Raw genomic sequence first — 26,273 nt, 5'->3', positions numbered from 1 at the left:
GGTAGGCTGCTCGCATGGCTCCTGCGGGAGGAACGGCAATGCCCCCCAATAGGGGCAATAGTGATGGATGCAGGCGCAATAGCAACCACACAGGATGAAATTAATGATGCGTTCAGGAAATACTACACACAGCTATACAGTACACGCACATCATGCACCTCCCAAAAACTCGAGTCCTTTTCGGTGGAATCCTCTCTGCCCCAACTCACACAAAACGACAGGGAGACATTAGAGGCCCCCATTACATAAGGAGAACTAAACAAGGCTCTTGAACAACTACCTAGAAATAAAGCTCCAGGGGCAGACGGCCTGCCGTCAGAATACTACTCCACTTTTGCGACACACCTTGTCGCACATCTCCTAAAAGTCATTGAAGAAGCAGAGGTCAATGGTATTCTCCACCCCACAATGAGAGAGGCAATGATAGTGGTCCTTCCGAAACAGGGGCGAGACCCCACCGACGTTAGGTCCTATAGACCCCTGTCTCTACTAAATCTAGATTGCAAACTACTCGGCAAAATACTAGCCAACAGGCTAGCTCCTCATATGCACACTTTAGTACACGAAGACCAGAATGGATTTATCCCAAAACGCAACACCTTCCTCAACATTCGTAGGCTATTAAGCGTAATGGGCGATACCCCCGAGTGCATCTGAGGAAGCGGTGATTTCGCTAGACATCGAAAAGGCATTCGACACATTAGAATGGGACTTCCTGTTTGCCACCATGCAGCGAATGGGCATAGGCCCAAAATTTATAAGATGGGTACGCATACTGTACACCAACCCACAGGCCAGGGTGAAGACAGGAGGAGTCATATCAGAGAGCTTCCCAATTAGCAGGGGAACAAGGCAGGGCTGCCCCCTTTCCCCCCTGTTGTTCGCCCTGGCGATGGAACCACTGGCCGCGCGTGTCCGTGCAAAAACAGAAGAATGGGGGGTGGTAAGGAACGGCACATCCCACGTAATATCATTGTATGCAGATGATGCCTTGATCTATATACGCAGTGTTGGGGTGGCACTGCCCCCGGTGATGTCATTGCTACGCGAGTTTGGAGAGATATCGGGCTTGATAGTTAATTGGGGGAAATCCTGCATATTCCCGTTGGCTGGCCGGTCCCCAACGAAACGAGAGAATACTTCAGCAGGCCCATTAAAATGGTGCTTCGACACATTCAAATATTTAGGGGTTAACGTCTACCACAGAGCAGAAGACCTCAGGGATGGCAACCTGGGGAGAGCGGTGACATCTATAAAGAGCTCATTGCGTTTTTGGGATAAACTACCGCTCTCACCACTGGGAAAAGTTGCCATAGCCAACATGCGAGTGCTGCCCAGGCTGCTGTACTACTTCGCTGCCCTGCCGATCATAATCCCTAAAAGCTTCTTCAACAGTTTAAATTCTGCATTGGTGCAGCTGGTGTGGGGTGATGGCAGAAGGCGGGTCGCACTCAACACACTATATCACCCAGTGGCGGCGGGTGGACTGGGAGCCCCTAACTTTGAGCTCTATTCTGCGGCAGCACAGCTGCAGTGGATCTCAAATTGGATTCATAATCCCGGGTCGGCGGAGGCTGCCTGGCTGGTAACCCGACTCCGGGGAGTCCCTCTGCTTGAGTGGCTCACGAGCAAGCAAACTAAAAGCACATGCGCAAATCCATTGATGGCAGCAGCACAGGCATACTGGAAGAAGTATATTCAAAAGGATGCCAAAAAACTTCCCTACTCACCTCTCATACCACTAGAACGAATCCCCGGATGGGTGACAACTGGATCTCACCCATCCGCAACCTGGATAGAGGCGGGCATAAGTATGGTAGGTGAATGCTTTGAGGAAGGAAAACTAATGTCCTTCGAAGACATACAGGCCCTCGCAGAGATCAGCCCAGGGCAATTTCTGACATACCACGCTATATGTCATGCAATTAGAGGTACATGGGGGTCCGGGGACACTGAGCCAGACACCTCAACGAACCTACACCATATGCTGAGCTACGACACACGTGAAAAAGTAGTTTCAAACACGTACAAACTACTAAATAGGCCCCCGGAGTCTAATCTGCAGAAAGCCCAAGAGAGGTGGAATGCCGTACTGCCTGACCCGATCACAGAGACAGAATGGCCAAAGGCCCTGAGTCACACACGCGAGGTCTCAAGAAATCCCAGATTCCGATACACACAATTTAATTACTTACATCAGACTTATTTAGCGCCAGCCAGAATAAAACGTATGTTCCCTGGATCGGACCCAACTTGCCCTAGATGCAAAACCCCATCAGCACAGTTTTATCATATGGTCTGGGAGTGCCCGCAGGTGAGGGGGGAGTGGACCGCGTTGACCACTGCACTGTCGGAAATGACCGGCCTGGGCCTGGACGCGAATCCCAAATCCTGCCTACTTGGCCTCAGGACAAGAACAAAAAGAAGCAAATTTATGCATAGATTCGTAGACCTGGCTTATGCAATGTACAAAAGACTAATAGCCATGAACTGGAAGGCCTCCAAGGCCCCTGACCATGGAGCTTGGCTCGCCCTCACGCTTCGCTGGACACGAGCTGAATATCAGGTACTAACGAAACTGGCGCGAGGTGGTCCTCGACACTCGGGCTGTGAAACCTGGGGCACATTGGTCTCAAAACTAGAAACAAAGAACGACGAAAAACCCCCCGGAACAGCAGATAGATGCGATTACCCAGATAATTGCAGGTCTCACCCCGGTTGCAATACCGCAGTAAATCTTGAGTAGTGCACACACCTGCCAACAGTGCCTAGGCACTGACATAAATACACTGCACCCCCAAACACACACTAGCCAAATAATGCACACAGACTATTATCCCCAATTAGCGAATACAGGTTCGGCAGAAGCCAAGCTACCTCTTTCCCCCGACCCCCGCTCCCCCCCCCTATCTTAGGGTTTGCCCTTAACCAGAAGCCTTACCGGCATCGAAACCTCCGCACGGAAGAAAGACTCAAATGCGCGAACTAGAAATGCCTGTAAGTACAGACATAATAGCGCGGATCTAGCGGTGTACGAAAGTTATTGATTGTTTGTTAAGTTCAATAAATAAGCGCCCAGCAAATTACTGTAACTGTCAACATCCTATCACTGCTGTTAAATGGACGCATTGAAATGTATGATTCTATTGAAAATTCAATAAAAATATGTTAAAAAAAAAAAAAAAAAGAAGACAGAGTAGGATTGCAAGACCCCGCCAGCATAAGATACCCCCTGATGTCATCCCACTGTCCCACATTGTCACCCTTTCCAACCTTGAACTGCCCCTGCTCCATCCTTCCACAGGCATATGGACAATGCACCTGTGTGTCTGAGAACTGGACTCTGCCATGGACATTACTCCACCCCCACCCATCACCGTTTTACTATCATGTCCCTATATGTAGCACTTATAATAAATCACCTATTGCACTTACAATTTCAGGAGTCTGCTTTTATTTTACTATTATGTTTCACACATAACGGTGCAATTTTGTTCTGTGACATTGTAATGACAACATACCAATGACAGCAAACTGTAGTCCATGGGCAAACAAAGCAGAAGTCACGCAGTTGGTCAAACAGCTCTGAAAAGTGAAGGGAAAGTCACAATTCAGCTAAAAGGAAATGGTGGGAAACACAGAAAGTAGAGACGCAGGAGGGCTCAAGTAAATGTAAAATGGCGTGGGTGAATCTTACCTGTGTGCTACTGAAAATACTGTTGGATAACTGTATCCCTGTTGTCTGTGTCGTCTCCGTCGTCTTCCTCCTCTTCACTCTCCACAGGCTCCACAGCTGCTACTACCCCACCATCTGGACCATCCTCCTGCAGGAAAGGCACCTGGTGTCGCAATGCAAGATTGTGAAGCATACAGCAGGCCACGATGATATGGCACACCTTCTTTGGTGGGTACATTAGGGATCCCCCTGTCATATGCAGGCACCTAAACCTGGCCTTCAGGACCCCGAAGGTGCGTTCGATCACCCTCCTAGTCCGCCCATGGGCCTCATTGTAGCGTTCCTCTTCCCTTGTCCTGGGATTCCTCACTGGGGTCAATAGCCAGGAGAGGTTGGGGTAACCAGAGTCACCCAATAACCACACACGGTGTCTCTGTAGCTGTTCCATCACATAGGGGACGCTGCTATTTCGCATACCATACGCGTCATGCACTGACCCAGGGAACTTGGCATTCACATGGGAGATGTACTGGTCTGCCAAACAGACCACCTGGACATTCATTGAATGATAACTCTTTCTATTTCTGTACACCTGCTCACTGCCTTTGGGGGGACCAAAGCCACATGGGTCCCATCAATCGCACCAATGATGTTGGGGGTATGTCCAAGGGCATAGAAATCACCTTTCACTGTAGCCAATTCATCCTCCTCAGGGAAAACAATGTATCTCTGCATGTATTTCATCAGGGCAGACAACACTCTGGACAAAACCTTAGAAAACATAGGCTGAGACATCCCTGATGACATGGCCACTGTTGTCTGAAAAGACCCACTTGCCAAAAAATGCAGTACTGACAGAACCTGCACCAGAGGGGGAATCCCTGTGGGTTGGCGGATGGGGGACATCAGGTCTGGCTCCAGCTGGGCACACAGTTCATGAACAGTGGCTCTGTTAAGTCTGTAACGAAGTATAATATGTCGTTCTTCCATTGTCGACAGGTCCACCAGCGGTCGGTACACTGGAGGATTCATCCTTCTCCTCGCAAGTCCTAGCGGACGGTGCCTAGGAAGGACAACATGGAGTACCGAGTCAAGCAAGCAACAGGTTCGTTCAAACAGCTAGCACAGTCAATGAATCGCAATGCAGTGAAAGGCGTGTATGAGTGGCAATGCACGGCCTAGGCCTGTGTGACGCAGTAGAAATTACGCCATGTGGGCCTTTGAAATGGCGGCTGCCTGACCTGTGAAGTGTGACAGTGGGATGTGAGGTCACTGCGCTGGCGTGGCACACCGTGGCGGTAGGCGAAGACCGCGGTGCGAAGCCGCATTGGTTAACATTGAACCCTATGGGTCTCAGTAGCCAATGACGATGTGCGCCGGCGGTCGCGGTACGCACCGCCGCGGTACGCACCGCCGCGGGCGTGACCGCCATTTTCTAGCTTCTTAACCACTCGAGACCTGATCATCCACAGGAGAGGACCTATACTGCAAGTGCTGCTGTGACCTCGGTCTGGGAGATACTATGGCTACTGCGACTGGGGAAAGTGCCCCTGCCTTCACTTCTGAAGAGTTGGAGAAACTTGTTGATGGGGTCCTCCCCCAGTATGCGCTACTCTACGGTCCTCCAGACCAACAGGTGAGTACACTGGGTGCACGTTGAATGGGCTATGCCTGTGTTGAGTGGGGTGTATGTAAGATGGTGGGGAGGGGAGCGAATGAGGACTGCAACGCACGACAGATGAGAGCATGTGCCACATGGCAAGGTTGGGGAGGGGGGGCCACTCACATCTACCATGCAGAAAAGTGATGATATTTTGTTTGCCACCCTGTACATGTCACATAGGTCAGCGCCCATCAGAAGATTGAGATTTGGCGTGCCATCGCCAAGGACGTCCGGGCCCTGGGGGTCCACGACAGACGGGGCACCCACTGCCGAAAGAGGTGGGAGGACATCCGCCGCGGGACCAGGAAGACCGCCGAGTCTCTGCTGGGGATGGCCTCCCAACGTAGGAGGGGTGCCAGCCGACAATTGACCCCCCTGATGTCCCGGATCCTGGCGGTGGCCTACCCCGATTTGGATGGGCGCGTGGGGACATCACAGCAGACACAAGGGGGTGAGTATCAGCACATTCTGCTATCTCTGCGCGCAGTGGAGGTGTCTGGGTTGGGGAGGAGGGCTGTGGGTGACTTTAGGCCAGGGCGCTTTCTGTAGGCTAGTCCCCTCCGTTAGCCATGGCCCTGTGCCCCCGCCCCCCACCTCTGTAGGGTGCCAAGTCGAGCTATCCATGGCCCTGCATCACCCATGTGTGCATTTGTTGACCATAGACCTGTAGGCCTAGTCACAAGTACTGAGTGGTGTACCCCGATTGCGCGGCGTAGTGCAGGGGGCTTCTGTGTCTGTCTTGTCCGCCAGCGGTAGCGGTAATCCATGCACTCAACCTGTCTTTATTTCTCCCCCCACCCATTTTCTTTATCTTCCTGTGCATGTGTGCATTAGCATCATCAGGCGGAGGAGAAGTGGCATCGGAGCACGAGGGAGCTGCAACTCACATGGCCCCGGAGGGCCATGCTACAGACACCGAGTTCACCAGTGACACGGAGGGCGAGGGGAGCTCCACGACGGGGACCCGTGGAGACGTCAGCGACAACGACACGTCCTCGGAAGGGAGCTCCCTTGCGGTGGCGGCAACATCCGTGCCCCCCACCACAACAGGTACAGCCGCCACCCAGCGCACCAGCCCCGCCCTCCCAGCAGCCCCTCGGCCTTCGCTCCGTGCCCGCTCACCCAGGAAGGCGGGCATCTCCTTCGCCCCAGGCACCTCAGGCCCCGCCCCAGTTACCCCTGCTGCCCTCAGTGAGGAGGTCATTGACCTCCTGAGGACACTCATTGTTGGGCAGTCTACCCTCTTTGAATGCCACCCAGGGTGTAGAAAGGGAGGTGCATCGAAGCAATGCATACCTGGAGGGCATTCATTCGGGTCAGGCTGCCCATCAACGATCGTTCAATGCTCTGGCCTCAGCACTGACGGCAGCCATTGTCCCGGTTTCCAGCCTCCCTCTTCTAACTGCCTCCACCCAGTCCCAGTCTCCTGTTCCTCTGCCTATCCCATCCACACCATCAGACCAGCCTGCACACACCTCAACACCCAAGGGCAGCAAATCCAAACATAAGCACCACAGATCCCACAAGCATTCACACAAACAACATCCAGATGCAGACATGGCAACAGTCACTACCACCTCTGTGTCCCCCTCCTCCTCGTCTCCCTCCTCCCTCCCTGTGACGTCTCCACTCACACCTGCATGCACACCACCATCAGCCAGTACTTCCATCACCAGCACACCCTCCAGTACAGTCCGCACACGTGCAGTCACCACCCCCACTGCCATTTACACGTCCCCTGTGTCCTCTCCCACTGTGTCTGTCACCCCCTCTTCCAAAACACACAAACGCAGGCAGCCACTCACCCAACAGCCATCCACCTCACCACAGCCTACGTCACAGGCACCTGCACCCAAAGCCAGCACACTTGACTCTCCTGCAACCACATCCTCTTCCTCCACTCCCATACCCACTGCGCCTACCATTCCCATTGCTCCTAAAAAACTTTTCCTCTCCAAAGTTGACCTCTTTGCCTCACCTCACCCACCCCCTCCATCTGGTAAGAGCCCTAAGAGCACCTCAGCCACCATCAGCCCTGCATCGAGGGTGACCATTGTGCACGGGTTTTGGAGTCCACCTTTCCCGAGTGCAGATACATCGGCCAGCAGCAAGGGGACAGCCAGCCCACCCCCTGGGAAGAGGACCCGAAAGACAAAGGGCCGGCGCGAGAATGCAGAGACGGCTGCCACCACGGAGCGTATTCGTGGCCCGTCACCTGCCACAACATCAAGGGGAGGCAAGGGCCAGGGAGGCTCCTCGAAGGAGGGCAAGGGCAGCAGGGCGGAGAAGTCAGCCAGCAGCCGCGCGGACCAGGAGGGTCCCACCAGCCCCATACCGGGTGTGACGGAGGACACCCACGGGCCCAGGACTCCATCACAGGAGGGGCCAGCAACCGCACGGTCGGAGGGCGACTAAGCGGGGAGTCCTGGCCAGGTCTGGCTCCCTTGAAAGACAGGACAAGCACCGCTGAAGAGGGACCCGCCAACACAGGTACCGCTGAAGAGGGCCCCGCCGGGAGGAGCACCGCTGAAGAGGGCCCCGCCAAGACAGGTACCGCTGAAGAGGGCCCCGCCAAGACAGGTCCCGCTGAAGAGGGCCCCGCCAAGACAGGCACCGCTGAAGAGGGCCCCGCCAAGACAGGCACCGCTGAAGAGGGCCCCGCCGTGAGGAGCACCGCTGAAGAGGGACCCGCCAAGACAGGTACCGCTGAAGAGGGCCCCGCCAAGACAGGTACCGCTGAAGAGGGCCCCGCCAAGACAGGCACCGCTGAAGAGGGCCCCGCCGTGAGGAGCACCGCTGAAGAGGGCCCCGCCAAGACAGGTACCGCTGAAGAGGGCCCCGCCAAGACAGGTCCCGCTGAAGAGGGCCCCGCCAAGACAGGCACCGCTGAAGAGGGCCCCGCCAAGACAGGCACCGCTGAAGAGGGCCCCGCCAAGACAGGTACCGCTGAAGAGGGCCCCGCCAAGACAGGTACCGCTGAAGAGGGCCCCGCCAAGACAGGTACCGCTGAAGAGGGCCCCGCCGTCTCAAGCACCGCTCCGCTATGCCCTTCCTGTCAAGCACCGCTCCGCTGGGCCCCGCCGTCTCAGGCACCGCTCCGCTGGGCCCTTCCTGTCAAGCACCGCTCCGCTGGGCCCTTCCTGTCAAGCACCGCTCCGCTGGGTCACGCCGTCTCAAGCACCGCACCGCTGGGCCCTTCCTGTCAAGCACTGCTCCGCTGGGCCCTTCCTCTCAAGCACCACTCCGCTGGGCCCTTCCTGTCAAGCACCGGTCCGCTGGGCCCCGCCGTCTCAAGCACCGCTCCGCTGGGCCACGCCGTCTCAAGCACCGCACCGCTGGGCCCTTCCTGTCAAGCACCACTCCGCTGGGCCCTTCCTGTCAAGCACCGCTCCGCTGGGCCCCGCCGTCTCAAGCACCACTCCGCTGGGCCCTTCCTGTCAAGCACCGCTCCGCTGGGCCCTTCCTGTCAAGCACCGCTCCGCTGGGCCCTTCCTGTCAAGCACCGCTCCGCTGGGCCACGCCGTCTCAAGCACTGCTCCGCTGGGCCCTTCCTGTCAAGCACCGCTCCGCTGGGCCCTTCCTGTCAAGCACCGCTCCGCTGGGCCCCACCGTCTCAAGCACCGCTCCGCTGGGCCACGCCGTCTCAAGCACCGCACCGCTGGGCCCTTCCTGTCAAGCACCGCTCCGCTGGGCCCTTCCTGTCAAGCACCGCTCCGCTGGGCCCTTCCTGTCAAGCACCGCTCCGCTGGGCCCCGCCCTCTCAAGCACCGCTCCACTGGGCCCTTCCTGTCAAGCACCACTCCGCTGGGCCCTGCCGTCTCAAGCACCGCTCCGCTGGGCCCTTCTTTTCAAGCACCGCTCCGCTGGGCCACGCCGTCTCAAGCACCGCACCGCTGGGCCCTTCCTGTCAAGCACCGCTCCGCTGGGCCCTTCCTGTCAAGCACCGCTCCGCTGGGCCATGCCGTCTCAAGCACCGCACCGCTGGGCCCTTCCTGTCAAGCACCGCTCCGCTGGGCCCTTCCTGTCAAGCACCGCTCCGCTGGGCCCCGCCGTCTCAAGCACCGCTCCGCTGGGCCCTTCGTGTCAAGCACCGCTCAGCTGGGCCCTGCCGTCTCAAGCACCGCTCCGCTGGGCCCTTCCTGTCAAGCACAGCTCCGCTGGGCCCTGCCGTCTCAAGCACCGCTCCGGGGGGCCCTTCCTGTCAAGCACCGCTCCGCTGGGCCACGCCGTCTCAAGCACCGCTCCGCTGGGCCACGCCGTCTCAAGCACCGCACCGCTGGGCCCTTCCTGTCAAGCTCCGCTCCGCTGGGCCCTTCCTGTCAAGCACCGCTCCGCTGGGCCATTCCTGTCAAGCACCGCTCCGCTGGGCCACGCCGTCTCAAGCACTGCACCGCTGGGCCCTTCCTGTCAAGCACCGCTCCGCTGGGCCCTTCCTGTCAAGCACCGCTCCGCTGCGCCCTTCCTGTCAAGCACCGCTCCGCTGGGCCCCGCCGTCTCAAGCACCGCTCCGCTGGGCCCTTCCTGTCAAGCACCGCTCCGCTGGGCCCTTCCTGTCAAGCACCGCTCCGCTGGGCCCTGCCGTCTCAAGCACCGCTCCGCTGGGCCCTTCCTGTCAAGCACCGCTCCGCTGGGCCCCGCCGTCTCAAGCACCGCTGGCCCATTGACAGTGCTGGTTCTGTGTCGAGGTGGTGTTCATGCTGCACTCTGAGCACCCTGCCTCCTCCAATACCAGTGGAGTCGGTTATCCATCTGATGGACTGTGGCTTTGCACTCCCCAGGATGGTACAGTGGGCAAGCCACCCACTGTAGAGACTTGTGAGACTGTGGCTTTGCACTCCCCAGGATGGCACAGTGGGCAAGCCACCCACTGTAGAGACTTGTGAGACTGTGGCTTTGCACTCCCCAGGATGGCACAGTGGGCAAGCCACCCACTTTAGAGACTTGTGAGACTGTGGCTTTGCACTCCCCAGGATGGCACAGTGGGCAACCCATCCACTGTAGAGACTTGTGAGACTGTGGCTTTGCACTCCCCAGGATGGGACAGTGGCCATGGAGGCCTCTCGTGGATCTGGCGTCGTGGACTCATGTGGCTGAGGTGCCCTCCCTTCCCTTCCCCCTGAGGTGCCTGTAGTTTTATCATCTGATGCCCCAGCAGTGTTCTCTCCAACGGTATCTGGTCTCCTGTGTGGGCTTTGCCCATGTGTTTTAGGACATTGGCCCACGGACTGTGGAACTTTAACAAACTGAGCTGGACTCCTTGCCTATGTATTTAGATTTTGCACTGTTCATTTGTTGGTTTTAAAATTTTAAATAGAATATTTTCCATGACTTCAATGAACCTCTGAGTTGTTGCTCTCCATTCGTGTGTGGATAGTTGGGGGGGGAGGGTGGGGGGGGGGGTGGGGGGGGGTTGGCATATGTGTGCCCGTAAGCTTTCCTCCTCCCCCCTCCCCTGTGTCGTCGGTGCAGTACTCACCGTTGACGTCCGCGCCGGCGTTCGTACTCGTGGTAGATGAGCAGGTAGACAATAGCTGGTAGGATGTTTAATTCGGGTTCCATGCTGTCCTCCTTCCTCGTGGAGTGTGTATATGTGAGCGTTTTCCCGTTCGTAGTCTGTTTCCGCCGTGTTTTTATCGGCGGGGCTCCCGCCCCGGAAAAGGTGGCGGATTGGTGAGTTGTGATAGGGTGGACGGTACATTGTCTGCCGCCTGTCTGTTGGCGGTGACCGCCATGCTGTTTGTCTGTCCCGCCGTGGCGGTCGGAGTGTTAAAGTGGCGGGCTGTGTTGGCGGTTCCTGCCAGGGTCAGAATTCCATTTTTTTTACCGCCTGCCTGTTGGCGGTTCGGCCGCCACTTTAACACCAACCGCCAGGGTCAGAATGACCCCCTTAATCTCCCTGTGCCTACAAAAATGAATGTGTCCATGTGTTAAGTAACTGGCGCTCATGATAAGCACTCCAATACCTTCAGGTCATGTTTGTGCTATATAAATTTGCACAAAAAAAACTAAACAATGAAAAGGCAGGGTCGAGAGGAGGAGGGTATTTGTGGACAGCAACAGGAGTTCAGCAGGGGCAAGCAGCGACAGGCGAGAGGTGGTGGTGGTGTGGGGATGGACAACCAATAACAAATCCAGGTATTCACAGAGAGACTGAGTGATTTGCCCATAATTGCAACATGTTGGGTTTACGGCTAGACCAATGCATTAAGCAGTAAGATGCAATAAAATAAAGTACCTCTGCAGGCATGCAGAGGAGGAACAGCAATGGGGGAGAAGGCTGAGCGGGTAAAGGAGCGGCCACAACAAGATGGAAGGAGAGAATACGGCCTGCAGATGCTCTCGCATGGAGTGCATGAAGTACCTTCAGAGTGGTAGCCAGTGGAAGGACGCTGGCTGATAGCCAGTGGCTAATGACTGGAATTTGTTCTTGAGCTAAGCTCCACAACATGGACATGCAAGCAGAGCAGGAAGTGACAATGTGCTAACTAATAAGCAGCCTGTAAATTAGAGCGTTATTCCAATGAGGCAATGGTGAGTTCAGGTATTGGGCGGGTTCTACGCCCCTTTTAAGATTTTTTGCTTTGGATACAAGAGATTTCACAAGATTTCGAAGGTGATAGCCATGAAGTTGAATCAAGATTATGTGGCCTCGCTATTCAGCAGCCTCAAGAAAAGCTGTAGGATGGTGCGCCTTTTTTTTTTTTTTTTTCTGTTTTACAAATGAAGCATTTTGGTACCCCAAGCAAGGCCCCAATGCTGGCAGAGTTACACAGGATGGCTGTTTATTGTCTCCTTTAGTCACTGAACAGCAGTGATTTTCCACATCACTACGTTTATCAAAATAAACTTTTTTTTAAAAATCAGATGACAAGTGACCCACACGGTCAGGGATGAGGCTATAGTTCATTCCTTTGCAGGAGTGTGTTGGTCATGTTTGACACACACATCACTGTAGAGCTGTTAAACTTTCTCTGCAATCAACCATCCACAATTGGGGATCAAGATGCTGAAGGACACTATTGCGTCTCTTGCTGCCTGAATCTCTGGGAGGGAGGGGTGTGCACATGACTTCAAGCACATGAGCTATCCAGTGTAGAATTGAGGCAATGTCCCCTTCAGACGTGGCAATTTGGGCACTGATGTTTTGTCTTGCAATTATGTGTCCTGTGCACTGCCCTTGCGAACAAGCTGCTGTTCGCAAGGAGAGTGAGCCTCTAGTGACTTTTTTACACTTGATAATTCCCGAAAGGCACCCCTTGACTGGTTGGTCTACCCGTGTAGGCACCAGTAGATGTGGTAGTAGTCTGGGGTATGAAACTGTTATCCATGCTGTCGGCAGTGCTTTAAATGGGCCGGTACTCTCCGGTACTGAGTACCGGCACTTTTTTATTTTGAGAGGGAGAGTACCGGCATATCTCGAGCAAAACGTAATACTTTTAATTGGAGAGTACCGGGACTTCTCAGAAACAAGCAGGTACTCACGTACAGAGTACCTGCACTTCTATTTTTCCATTTAAAGCACTGGCTGTCGGTACTTACGTCTTTGGCATTCATGTAATATCTTCCAATTGGTTCACTTAGTGAGACATAAATAGGAACAAAATAAGTAAATCAACATGTAATCAATACAGTAGATGATTAACTAGTTACACACTGTAGTCGGTTAAAGAAAAGTATTTAAATACAATTCACAATCAAATACAATGGAAAAGTGAAAAAGTGCAACGGTGCAGTGAAAATTAGTAAACTTCTGGTGCAATCAAGGATCACATAAAATTAAGGATAAATTACTGAATTCCAACAGACACTCACAGGTGTCCTATTTTCGACAATGCTTAGCTCTTTATGTTTATATCTATTTATATAGCCCACCTCGACCAGTCCGTATGAGATGGCTTTACGTTACTTCTGAGGTTAAGAACAACTAGATTATATAGAGACGGGGAGAGAATTAATCAGAAAATTAGAGACCGCATAGACCTCATCAGAGTAAAAACTTACAATGCAAGTCTGTAGAAAGAGTGTGGGAATACACCGTTAGGAATTTAGAAATGGGAGATTAGTTAATAATTTGAGCCAACATTGATTTCATTAGATACAAAAGGCTTGCATCAAAGTGTATAAGATAAGTTTGTCTAAGAATTCTCTTAGAAGGTGAATTCAACATCTAAAATGGTGGCTATAGTTTGTAACATAAGCATTCAGAGACCTCGCTTTGCAAATGCCAGCTTACCATTACACTGTGGTACATAATAGGCATCTGGATTCAATACTAGGGTTGTACATGTTGCTGCACATATGTTAATGTAAAAGGAATGTATAGCCTGCACGGCTGTCCAACATTAGTTCTTCCCAGCGCTTACCGGATTTAGTGGATAGGGTACACCTTACAGCCGGAATAGCCAGATCTTCGGCTGCTTTCTAAAACTATGAAATTGGGATTTATGTTCCCTGAAAAGGATCATAGCAATGACGCACACATTTTGAATCATCTAAGATGGTGGCTAGCACTCTTAAAGTGAGCTACACAAACACCATGCTATACGCAGAAGCAATTGTTAATTTGAGCAGTTGTTTTCCGGTGCTCTGCACCGCCACTTATGACAGTCTGCCTCATGGTGACGCTGTTTGTCTGATTTGGAGATGAGTTCAATAACAGTTGTTTGCTAACTCCATGTACATTAAAAATGACTAATACCTGACACCAAAGCTATTCTTATAGCTTTGGGGGCCTGGTGTATTCTCAATCATCTCACCTGTAGGAGTGTGATGGTTGGTGGTTGTACTGGTGCGGACATTGGCTGCGCAGACTGGGGCAATGGATGTTAAGCTGCAGTGGCCTTCTGAAGGGGGCTCTAACATATATTTTTTTACAAATTAGGCACTGCACAGAAGGGCATATCCAGCAAAAATCCAGCTCACCTGTTGACTGGTAAGTACGCACTTTTAACATATCAATGCCTTTGCTTTGTTTTTTACTGACTGCAAGACAATTGATCTGTAATGTTTTTCTTTTAAAACTGATTAATTGCATTTTCTTCTATAACCAAAGTGACCAGTTATTGGACTTCATATGCGAACTAAATCGCTCAGAGGAGTTGCACACTACAATTGTAGCATTCTAATTAAGTATTTTAGGTGATAACCAGAAGTGCTTAATTTATGAAAGAAATAATGCTCGTAGCTTTGCTGATTTGCCAGCGGCCGGTGCAAATAAACGTCAGCACACCCAATTCCAAGGCCAGTAGTCTTTAACCCACTACGAGTCCCCCTTTTCTCCCTCTTGCAGGTTCTTGCTTTCTGTTTGCAACAGTTTTGCCGTCTTTTCCTTCCTCTGTCTTTCCAATCTGTGTGTTTTCCTTCTCTGGCCCTAGGTAAATATCTGATTTATAAAAAAAAAAATCCTATGCCCAAAAATAAGTGCTGGTGCAGTGCACCGGCAACCACCAGCTCAAAGTAAGCACTAGCAATTGTATTACATATAAAAGAAGTCAGCCTTCATGTCATTTGAACTGCAAATGTTAGAGTGAGCAAAATGTCCTATAACCCTTCTCTTCGGGTCTATCCAGATGACGATCATGCTGTAACATTATTGCATTACAAACACCTCTGTATGCATTTTCTACTGCACCACGATCATTGGCCATGGACTCATTTAGCGGTCGGCAGGGGTCGCAGCTGCGACCCCCACCTCTCCCTTTGCGACCCCTGTCACTGCCTCTGCATCCCCTGGCCTCAGAGGTGGCAAAATCAGTGCCAGAAACACAGCAGCAGCTCCTCCTTATGGACGTTGCTGAGGGCTCCACTTCCTTGTTTTCAATATTTTTATTACACTAATAGTTAATAACATTTTATTCACTATTAGTGTAATAAAAATGGAGTACAGCTGGAATATGACCTTCCTTGGTAGCCGAGGTAAGTAAAAAACACTTTTACGGATATGTTGGGTCAATGCTTTCGGTGAAAGCTTGCTTATGTAAAAGAGAGTGTGTGTATGAGTGAAGGTTTGTTTGTGTAAGCAAATGTGTGACTGAAAGTAAAGATGAAATGTCGTGTGATGTCACTTCCGCTACCCTTGGCATTTTGGTGAATTGACATCCATGTCACTGACTCACAATTATGCCCATCGACTTTGGTGCTGGAGGTGCTGAAGGTATCACCTTTTAATACAAATTAATTTTTGAACAAATGTGTTACTTAAATTTTTTTTTGTTTTGCGTGTGTTTTTATTTTATATTTTTTCACTGTGGCTCTATGAAGCTCATGGGAAAAAAATACAAGGCGAAGCACATGTCGACTGATGCCAAAACGAATTAGTAAAGTCCCAACTACGAAAAATTAGCTACAATTAGTGTGTTCCTTTAAATCAAATGATTTGCACCCATAACATTAGACAGAGTGTTGACTTCCTTCCCTCATATATCATTTTAATGGACTGGGTTGGGAGGTCAGCCCAGGAGAAGAAGCAACTCACAGCATCTCACCAAATACAACCAGCAACAAGTATGTCAGGGCGATTCTACCACTGTGTTGGCTAAAGTCCTCTGGCCTCTGCGGACATTGAACACCTTATCTGCACCTGTAAATACTAGGAGTCGCATAAGATGGTCTGTCCACTTGAAAATGCCTCTGTTCAATTGTCTTAAGTGCAGTAAAAAAGATAATCCCTTGTAACTTGTTCTTTTGCATTTGCTTTCTGTTTAAAATTACTTGTTGTATTATATTTCCCAGAAGCTATCTTGATGAAAAATAAACACTAATGTCAGAGAATGCAATTTTCAAACACATTGTTTTTCAAATTGCCATTAATGACTATTGGATCAAGCGGGTACCTATCTAGCAGAGGTGCCTCTATAGTTAGTAGCTCCCTAGCCGGGTGGTCCTCTTTCAGAGGGGCTGGTGTAAAGTCTGCTTAAAGTCTGCTGTTTCGTTAGTGCCCAATACTAAGAGGACATAATCACTGTTCATGAAAATTCAAATGCTCTGAGCATCCCACGCCACAGATACTATAGTAATCCACCAATGGCACTGTCAGAACCCGATTAGATTAGCTTCTTATCAAACAACACACACCCATTGACATCACCGTCAGACAAACGCTAAGCTTCCTGCGTTCAGACCCATTCGAATGACGTCGCGCAGCCTTCCTCCTTGTTCTGGAATTGTGACGTCCCATTACATGGGTTGGTGGTGGCTTAGGGACCAGCTGTCCCTGTTGTCTAATTTCTCCCAGTCCAATTACGTTTTAGGCCAACTTCTAGATAGGGCGGTGCTCGTTAGCTTGTGATTCACGTCGTGTCTGCTTTTCCAGAGATATGGCTATTGCGCCATGCTGTGTGTCTGAGGGTGTGGTATGTTTAAGGCAACTATCTGAATGGTTGTAAGATGTACCTTGGCGTGGTAGGTAAAGCGTGTTGCTGAGATGGCCCTGATTTCACAGTTAGATTTGGTGCCATGATTAACGCGTGAAGCTATCAGGTTCTGGTTAAGAAACGCCCTGCCTATTTGCGTGTGACTAAAAGTTAACCACGTCACTCAGTGAAGTGGTCTACGCCTTTTTTCTTCTGTTAGCGTGGCTCCGCCCTTGAATCCTCCTCCTGTTGTGCTAGCTAGTGCAAAACACCACTGGGTGAAGGTGCTCCCTTTGAAAGTCTCAGAGCATGTACAATACTTGCACAGTTTTAACAAAAGCGATTAAAGAAGATTAGTTGTAGCGCTTTCTAAAACATTATTCCACCAGGCGGTACACATCAAAACATCATCTTACTGTTTATGACTTGGTTTCATTATGCGGTAAATAAGTTGTCGTCATTGTTTGTACCTGGGCCACTTGGACTAGCTGCCTCCCCTCATCTGGCGCTCTTTTGGTTCTAGGCCCCTGTGGGCTCCCCGTGGTAAGCCTCTTTCCTGCTCTCTGTGAAAGGGTTATCTTTATTTTTTCACTTTCATCCAAAAGGAATATGAAGCTGCCGGAAAAAGGCGGCAGTGTCCACTGCTATAAATAACATCTTGCTCTGCTGAACTTTTTCTACTACTGGAGATTATGGGATCTTCCTGTTCTGTTGTGATGGGGTCATTCCATTTCCAGAGTCTGTGCTTTGAATCTAGGCTTCTACTAAAAATAAACATTGACAAAGCCAGCAAGTTAGACTTTTTACAGTCACAAATATGAGCGTTTTCTTTTATGTAGTTCAATTAGTGTGAAGAGCGGAGCCAGTGCAAGAATACTCAACATGCGCATGCATTAGAACCAGTCCTGTGTCCTAGGGTGCAGCAGATGCGTGAGCCTGAGTTATGTGCGTCGGAGCACTATAGTATTATAGATAGGGTCAACGACACTTGTGCACTCCTTATTGTAACATTCATAGCACTGGGACACATGTACCTCAGCAGTAACTTCAGAGGGCGTTCCCTCTGCAAAGGAGGCCCCAGGCAAAAGTGTGTCATAGTAGGGAAATGGGCCCAGAGGCAAACAGGCCCTTGTTCGTTGCCTTTTCCACTCATCCATGTGAGTTTTTTGGTGTTTATGTTAAATTTTATGACATTCAGAACCTTTGTTGCTCTCTGACCCCTCCTTGTTAATTGTTTTTCTATGTCATGCCATGCAGAGGTGTTGTGTTGCTCCCCGACCTGTTTTAATATTTTTTATTTATTTTTCGAAGATCAGAAGCTTTATTTGCTGCCCGCTCTCACCTTTCTACATAATGCACTTTCACATATTTTCCATGTATTGTTAATTAAATGCACCACTATTGATATGAACTGTTAACGCGTCCCTTTATGCCAATTTATACACATTAGGACTCGTTTTAGGCCAATTAATCTTTTGACCCAGTGGTGATAGACCGTAGGACGAGATAACTGATCAATATGTCGAGCAATATGTCAATGATGTCATCAATATTTATCACCACAATACATTTTACTTTGGATAAAGACATGGATCAAACTGTCGGCGCAACCATGACCTTTCAGCCATGAATAACCACACCCTTTGATAGAATTTTATGAATTTTATTCCCTATTGATTACAATCTACTAGCAGAAGTGTCAATCTCAAAACCAAGAAGCACATAAGCATAGTCACAACATGGCAACTGTAATAAGATTTCATTAATGCGAGAATCACAAACATAAGTATGTAACACGGCGTGAACATAGATCAGAATAGAAGAATATCACCTAAGTCTTAGTTCAGCATAGTGTAACGTCAGTCATTAGCCTAATGCGTCAGTCAAAGTGAACTCCTATCCTAATCCCTAATTAGCATCAGCATGTTTGGGCTTCATGCAAAATAATTTTGAACACCAATTTAGAAAACATCTAAACTATGGCCTCTATTAAAATACAGCAGTGGGTACCTAGAAAGGAAAAGCAAACAGACAAATTACAATAGCATTGTCATAGTTACCCTCCAAGGATTAAGTCAGCACACAGGATCAGTCTTCGTCTTCAGGACATCAGTCGAATCGCCGTCAGTCTAACTTAGTCTAGTGGACAAGGGGACACTTCCCTCATATGGAGGAGAAGCGTAAAGGGACAGTCTATGGGTGAGGATGGTTTATTAAGGCTCAAAGTCACCAAACAGAGTGACAAAGTTTCTGGATAAAATCGACAGCATTCCCTACCTAGTTTCTAACGACCCTTCTATGACATGAGTTTTTATCCCTTTTTCGTAACACCTTCCCCTAAAATTCTATTGGATATTCACTATACCCCACTATCTTTGACCTATCAAGTTATACATTAGGTAATCCCAATTGTCACCCCACGATAATTTATAACACTTTGATTGGTCTTCACAATTAACGTCTTTGTAGGTGGCACATCCGGGGGGTTTCATCACCGTTTTGGCATGTCTCTCGGGTCATGAGCTTCTTTGTCCATGGTCAAATGTCCTTGTACATTCTTTCATATACTTTTGTTTTAAAATCTGTATAAAACTTATACTAAGGCAGCTAGCATGCAGATGGGAACAGGATGAAGTTGGATACATAAAACGAAGGAAAATAACAAGTGCTGGGTCATGGCCCTTTACAAGTCAGCACACTGGAAAACAGAAAATATGGTTTAATATGAGAGCTACACAGCTAAATCTTCAACTTACGCTAACTGAAGGCCTATGGGTTTTAATACAAATGCAATATTTGTAAGCGTTAATATATATTCGACTAATCATAGTGCAAGCAATCATTTCATATAACCGACATTAGTTTATGTGCACAATAGTAATTTCATGTTTTATAATCATAATTCTAATACACATTAAGCAACTACTATTTATTGTTGTTTTCTATGCAGCATTGTTAGGCATTTATATAAGCATTTCACGTTTAACATATGTAATGATTAGATTACGCTCTCTCAGTCCCTCCTCTGATGACGCTCGTCATCACACAAACCTTTCCCTATGACCTTTCACTTTAAATTTTTCACCTTGCGCATAATACGCATTTCAACATCTTGCCCTTTATGTGAACTTTCCCAGATTTCATTGAACATTTTCTCTCTTTCACTTTCTTTGTTTCTCCTGGTTCTTTTAGTCCAATTTTTCTTTATTTTGTCATTAATTTTGCATGCCCCCCATAATCCTAATAGACAGACCAAAATAATTAATAGACCCATCAATATTTTTGCAAGTACCCCATTCCAAATGCTGGTAAACCAACTCCCAACTCTGGCAATTCCCTTTCCAAATTTCTCCCAAACACCAAGTTCTTTCAAATCCTTCAAATCTGTACTATCTCTAGTAAGGTTAGTAAGCATACTTCTAATCTTTTTACTGTTATCTGGAATAAATGAACAACAATGACGCTCATTGAGCATCTTGCAGACTCCTCCACTCTTAGCTAAAAGGATATCTAAAGCAAGTCGATTTTGAAGAGTCATAGCTCTTTCTGCAGCAAGTTCAGTATCCATCAGGAGTATAGCTCCTGTGAAATTTGTCAGCATGTTATCCACTATAGTAGACAACTTTTGAATCTTCATAGAATTCAAGATAACCCCTACTGAAGGGATTATGGCTCCAAATATATCACCAATGACAGCCGCCACTGATTCTCGTTTTTGTCTAGGATGTTGTAATTCAGACGTCTTAGGTATTTGTTTTAAGTCATCAATTTGGTAAATCTTTGGGAATACTATTCCCAAATAATATGTCCCATACCATCCCTTAGGGAGACGGTAATAAGCATTAAGCCCACAGATGTAATAGATCCCAGGGATCGCTGGATCCTGTCCATTCAGCATAAAGGTCTATTTACTCTGGAACAAAAACACATGCCTGCACTCACTCGTTCCCACAAACAGGTTGTCCTGTTCAGATTTTGGCCTATATATACAAAGTCTACCTACATGTAATGCATCTATAGCTAATTTCCCTTGTGTCTTGATAGCGGTGTAAGCATAATCATTTGCATATGAGCGTTTCTCTAACCCTTTTTCTAATCTTTCTTTCAATGCTTTGCGTCTATCATCAGTGTGATTTAAAAAGCTTTTCTCAACAGGTGATAATAAGCAAGTCAAGTTATTGCGATGTGCATAAGCTGTCCCGAATGTAAGCGTTGGCTCAAAGAATCCTCTAACTATTTTTATATCATGTTCCTTAGCTAACTTGTTTAAAAATTCAATCATAGGTACAAAAGAAAACACAACATCTAAGTTTGAATAAAAGTATTGCACATGCTCCTGATTATAGAATCTTGTTAGTAGCAAACTGCAACTAATCCCGTAAGTAAGAGGGAGGCTGTGATATGTAACTCCCTCCTGCACAGATGAAAGAATCTTAGTACATACATAACAATCTTTCGCATCCATGGTTTCCACATACTCATTTAGTAAGCGATAAAAGACATTAGTAGAAAGTTCCCCATTTGCATTAGTTCCCTCATGCATGTATCTTGCATCCTGCTCAAATCTTTCCCATGGTGTTAGTGTGGTAGTTTCAGGTTTTGAAGTAGCGTTAGTAGTTTCTTTCTCTATCCATGGCATTCCTACAATCACTCCCATGATTATCACTGCACACACAACGCCTATTATAAGCCCTAGCCAACCACACACTTTACCTCCCTTGCTACTACTTCTATTGTAAGCCATGTTCGTATAGGATCGGATAGTAGATCAACAATCAACTTGAGGATGATTTAGAATATTCTCTTGCTTTTTGCGTATATTTACAGCGTCTTCATTCACTCCAGGACCCTTTTGTCAAATCAGGTTAGCAGCTTGTCGTAATCAGGTTTTAAAAGTCAATCCGGTTTTAGTGTCACTTTCGGTAATTTGTAATGTCTCTTTTCAGTTTTCAAATTTTCAGAATTTTAACCAAGCTTTCCTCAGATTCGTTCAGGTACCGTAGTATTGGCCTGGTACTTCTCGATCAAAACAGAATGCTAGGAATTCTTGTTGCCATTCAGATGTTGTAGCATATGCCCATTTAGGACCTGTATACCTTCTGTTTGCGACTCTTTTTCTTTTAAGTCTTCGTTCACCCTGTTGTTCTCCTTCACTTAGATCTTCCACTCGAGATGTATCGTTCTCTTCTATTATTGTGTTGTTTGATACGTCTCTTATCTTGAGGAGTGGTCTATCTGGCCAGTTATCACCTTTATGCGTCTTCTCTTGATGTGTCTTTTCAGGACGCTGGACAGCACCCTCCTCTTGTGATATGGTGTTTTCACTTGATGGACCTGCAGCTGGCTCGGGAGACTTTGGTACGTTCTGATTTCTCTCTCCAATTTCTCCTTCTTCTTCTTCTTCTTCTGGGTCTGTGCTGGGTTCAAGTTCTAACCCGTATTTGTCTACTTCTGGGAGAATTTCTCCTTGATTTGATTCTCCTGCCGCTTCTACTGAGATAGGCACTCTGTCTCCTCTCTCGAACTCATTGACTGCTTGAGGGACAAGGCTGTTCTCAGTGGGCTCTCCGATTGTCTCAGTTCCTTCTTGACTGTTTTCTGGCCCTGAGACTTCTCTTTCTGAAGTTGTTGTGTCGGAAACTTCAAGTTCCTCTTCAACAGGACACGTTACCCTTTTCGTGTGACTGGCATGTATCCAGTTGGGAACTCCGGCAAACTTCACAGCAGTAGTAGTTGTCAAGATTACTTGATATGGCCCTTTCCAACGTGGTTCTAGACATGATTTTCTCACATGCTTCTTGACAACCACCCAGTCACCAGCTTGGAGAGAGTGGCCTGGATCGCCAATCGGTGGCAATGTGTTAGCTTCCACCTGGTGAGAGAAAGAGCGAATCACATCAGCCAAACCTTTGCAGTAATCCAACACCATATAATCTGTAATATTTACTAGCGCATTTGCAGGTACTGCTGGTAATCTCATAGCTCTACCCATGAGGATTTCATGGGGGGATAGTCCCGTTTTCTTGTCTGGGATATTTCTCATCGACATCAGCACTAGAGGCAAGGCATCTGGCCATTTCATGTTAGTTGCTGCGCACATTTTTGCCATTCTCGATTTCAAAGTACCGTTCATTTGTTCTACTAGTCCTGATGCTTCGGGCAGTAGCTACAATGCAGCTTTGGTTCGATGTTAAGTGCGGCACACAGGAGTTTAATTACCTCATTGTAGAAGTGTCTACCCCTATCCGGCTCTATGGAAACCGGAAACCCGAATCTTGGTATTAGTTCCCTAAGTAGTAATTTTGCAACTGTAAGACTGTCATTTCTACGTGTGGGATATGCCTCAATCCAGTGACTGAAAACACATACAATCACCAACACATACTTCAATCCTCCACAAACAGGCATTTCAATGAAGTCCATGTGCATCTTGTTGAATGGACCCCCAGCTCTCCCAATGTGGCTCAAAGTTACCACGGTTCCCTTTCCGGCATTCATCTGTTGACAGAAGATGCACCTGTGACAGGTAATTTCTGCGGCATGTCTGAATTTTGGGTTAAACCAATCAATTTTGAATGACCTGATCATTGCGTCTCTAACAAGGTGAGCCTGTCCATGATAGAGCCTGGCAAACTGGGATAGAAGACTGTTTGGCAAGACTAGTTTCCCTTCTTCTGAGACCCACAAATCATCAGCCCTCTGTACACATTGCATTCTTTGCCAAGAGCGTTTCTCTTCTTTGCTTGCACGACTCTGTAATGTTTTTAACTCATCTAATGTGTCAACTGCAAGGTTCAAACATGTGTCATTTTCAGTTTGTGGTAATAATTCCCATTGCTTCTTGAACGATATACAGTTCAATGCGCAAAATCTTGCGACTTGATCTGCATAGCCGTTTCCCATGGACACAAAGTCTTGTGATCTAATATGAGCACTGCATTTCACCACAGCAATTTCAAGAGGTAACTGAATCGCATGTAACAAATCCTTTATTTGCTCCCCATTTTTCACAGGAGAACCAGATGAGGTCATAAAACCTCTCTGTGACCAAAGTTGGCCAAAATCATGTACAATTCCGAATCCGTATCTACTGTCAGTATAGATAGTGACTTTCAAATTTACAGCTGCGTGGCATGCCTTAGTAAGGGCAATCAGTTCTGCCACTTGTGCGGAAAACACTCTTTCGAGCCAGGAGGATTCAACGATACCAGTTATGGTACATACGGCATAGCCAGCTCTCAGTGTTCCAGCAGAATCTATTAGACAGGACCCATCGACAAACATGATACAGTCATTTTCTTTTAACTGGGTGTCCTGAATATCTGGGCGAGGTTTGATACATAGTTCAGTTACTTCAAGACAATCATGTTCGAATTCTTCCTCATTTTTGATTTCAGTATTTTCATTAGGAAGTAAAGTTGCCGGGTTCAATACATTACAACGCTTGAGTGTGACATTCGGTGATCCCAGTATGATCGTTTCATACCTAGTGAGACGAGCATTTGTCATGTGTTGAGTTTTAGTTTGAGTTAACAGAATTTCAACTAAATGTCGAACCATGACTGTTAAGGGGTATCCCATGACTATGCCTTCACATTGTGTAAGGCTCTGACCAACTGCTGCGACTGCACGCAAACAACCCGGTAAGGCTGCTGCGACAGGGTCCAAGGTAGCTGAAAAATATGCTACAGGGCGATTTGCATCTCCATGGACCTGTGTTAAGACAGACAAAGAACAAGCATCACGTTCATGACAAAACAACAGGAAAGGTTTCTCATAGTCTGGCATTCCTAATGCTGGTGCCCTGCACATGCATTCTCTTAACTCCATAAATGACTCAAGTTCTTCCTTAGACAAGGTTATAGTATATGGCTCATCCTTGATTTCCTTGCCTGTCAGTTTTATCAATGGTTTTGAAATGATCGAGAAGTTGGGTATCCACTGGCGACAGTAGCCCACCATTCCCCAAAACATCCTGACGTCTCTTTTTGTCATTGGGGGTTCATTTGCAAGACAGCTGTTATTCTTTCCTTTGATATTCTCCTGGAACCCTTTTCAATCAAGTGCCCTAAGTATTTCACCTCCTTCTGACAGTATTGTAGTTTTCTGGGTGACACCTTATGCCCATTCTTTCCCAGATGATTCAGTAATGCAATGGTATCATATTTACAACTGTCTCTAGTTTTGGACGCAATTAGCAAGTCGTCAATGTACTGCACAAGAGTTGAATTAAAAGGCAGCACCAGTAGCTCCAAATCCTTCTTCAATATCTGATTGAAGATGGATGGTGACTCAGAAAATCCCTGAGGAATTCTGCACCAACTGTACACCTTATCCAGGAATTTGAAACTGAACAAAAATTGGCTGTCCTCATGAAGAGGTATTGAAAAGAAGGCTTGTGATAGGTCTACCACGGTAAACCATTCAGCATCACAGGGAACCTGGAACATTATTACTGCTGGGTTGGGCACCACAGGGCAACATTTTATCACAATTTTGTTTATTTTTCTCAAATCCTGCACAATTCGAACCTTTCCACAGGGCTTCTTTAAACCCATTATGGGAGAGTTACATGGACTGCTCAAGACCTCTTTCAGAACTCCCTGCCTGAGAAAGTCGGCAATTGCAACACTGCATTTGGTTTTATCTGGACTTTGACTGGTTCTACCCCTTTTATTAATCCTACTTCTTTCCCGGTCAAGTCCCACACTTTCTCTGTCACTGTTCCCTGTAATTCAATAGGCAAATCAATCAAGGTATGCATCGGGAATAGAGTAATCAGAGGGTAGTCTTCATTTGTTCCTGTTTCTTCCTCTAAAAACTGACTTTCATCTCCTTCATCGTCACTATTTGTCTGCACTTCAATTCCGTCATTGGAACAGGTAATTGAACATTTTGTCTTACACAGTAAGTCTCTTCCCAGTAGGGATACTGGACTCGAGTCACAGACTACAAACCTATGTAGCCCCTGGAAGTTGCCAATCTCAACCTGCACTGGATCTGTAATCGGGTTAGTCAGATACTGATTTGCTACTCCAACCACTCTTATGGTATGCCCTGAGAGAGGCAATCTTGGAACTTCTGCACTTCTAACTGTGGAGCGTGTGGCTCCCGTGTCAACCAGGAATGAAACCTTGTACCCCATCACCTTTCCTTCTACATATGGGCCTCTCTGATCCACTTCTAAGGACGCTGCAAGCCTGCACTCCTCACTGTCTGAGCTATCATCTGACCAATCCTCATTCATGCCATTTTCGCCTCGTAATGGGAACTGTTGTACAGTATTATTTTGATTTGTTACCTGGCCTGTGACCTGCTGAGGAAGCATCACCTGTTGCTGTCCCATCGGAGCTATTGGTAATTGCATTTGCTGTCTAGGCACCATAGGAATCTGCTGCTGTACTGGTTGCATTTGTATTGACTGAAAACGTGGCATTTGCATCTGCTGCATGGGCTGTACCCCTTGCATTTGTACCAGATTGTTCTGAAAGTTTGGGTTTTGATGTCTCATTTTCGGACCTCGTGAATTTTGTAATGTACCGACATTAGCACTTTGCTGAACAGCACCATCCTGCACCATATT

This window comes from Pleurodeles waltl, chromosome 11 (assembly GCF_031143425.1).
Source record: "Pleurodeles waltl isolate 20211129_DDA chromosome 11, aPleWal1.hap1.20221129, whole genome shotgun sequence".
In the NCBI taxonomy this organism is placed as follows: Eukaryota; Metazoa; Chordata; class Amphibia; order Caudata; family Salamandridae; genus Pleurodeles; species Pleurodeles waltl.
The sequence above is the reverse complement of the archived record's forward strand: the minus strand, read 5'-3'. Positions refer to the sequence as shown.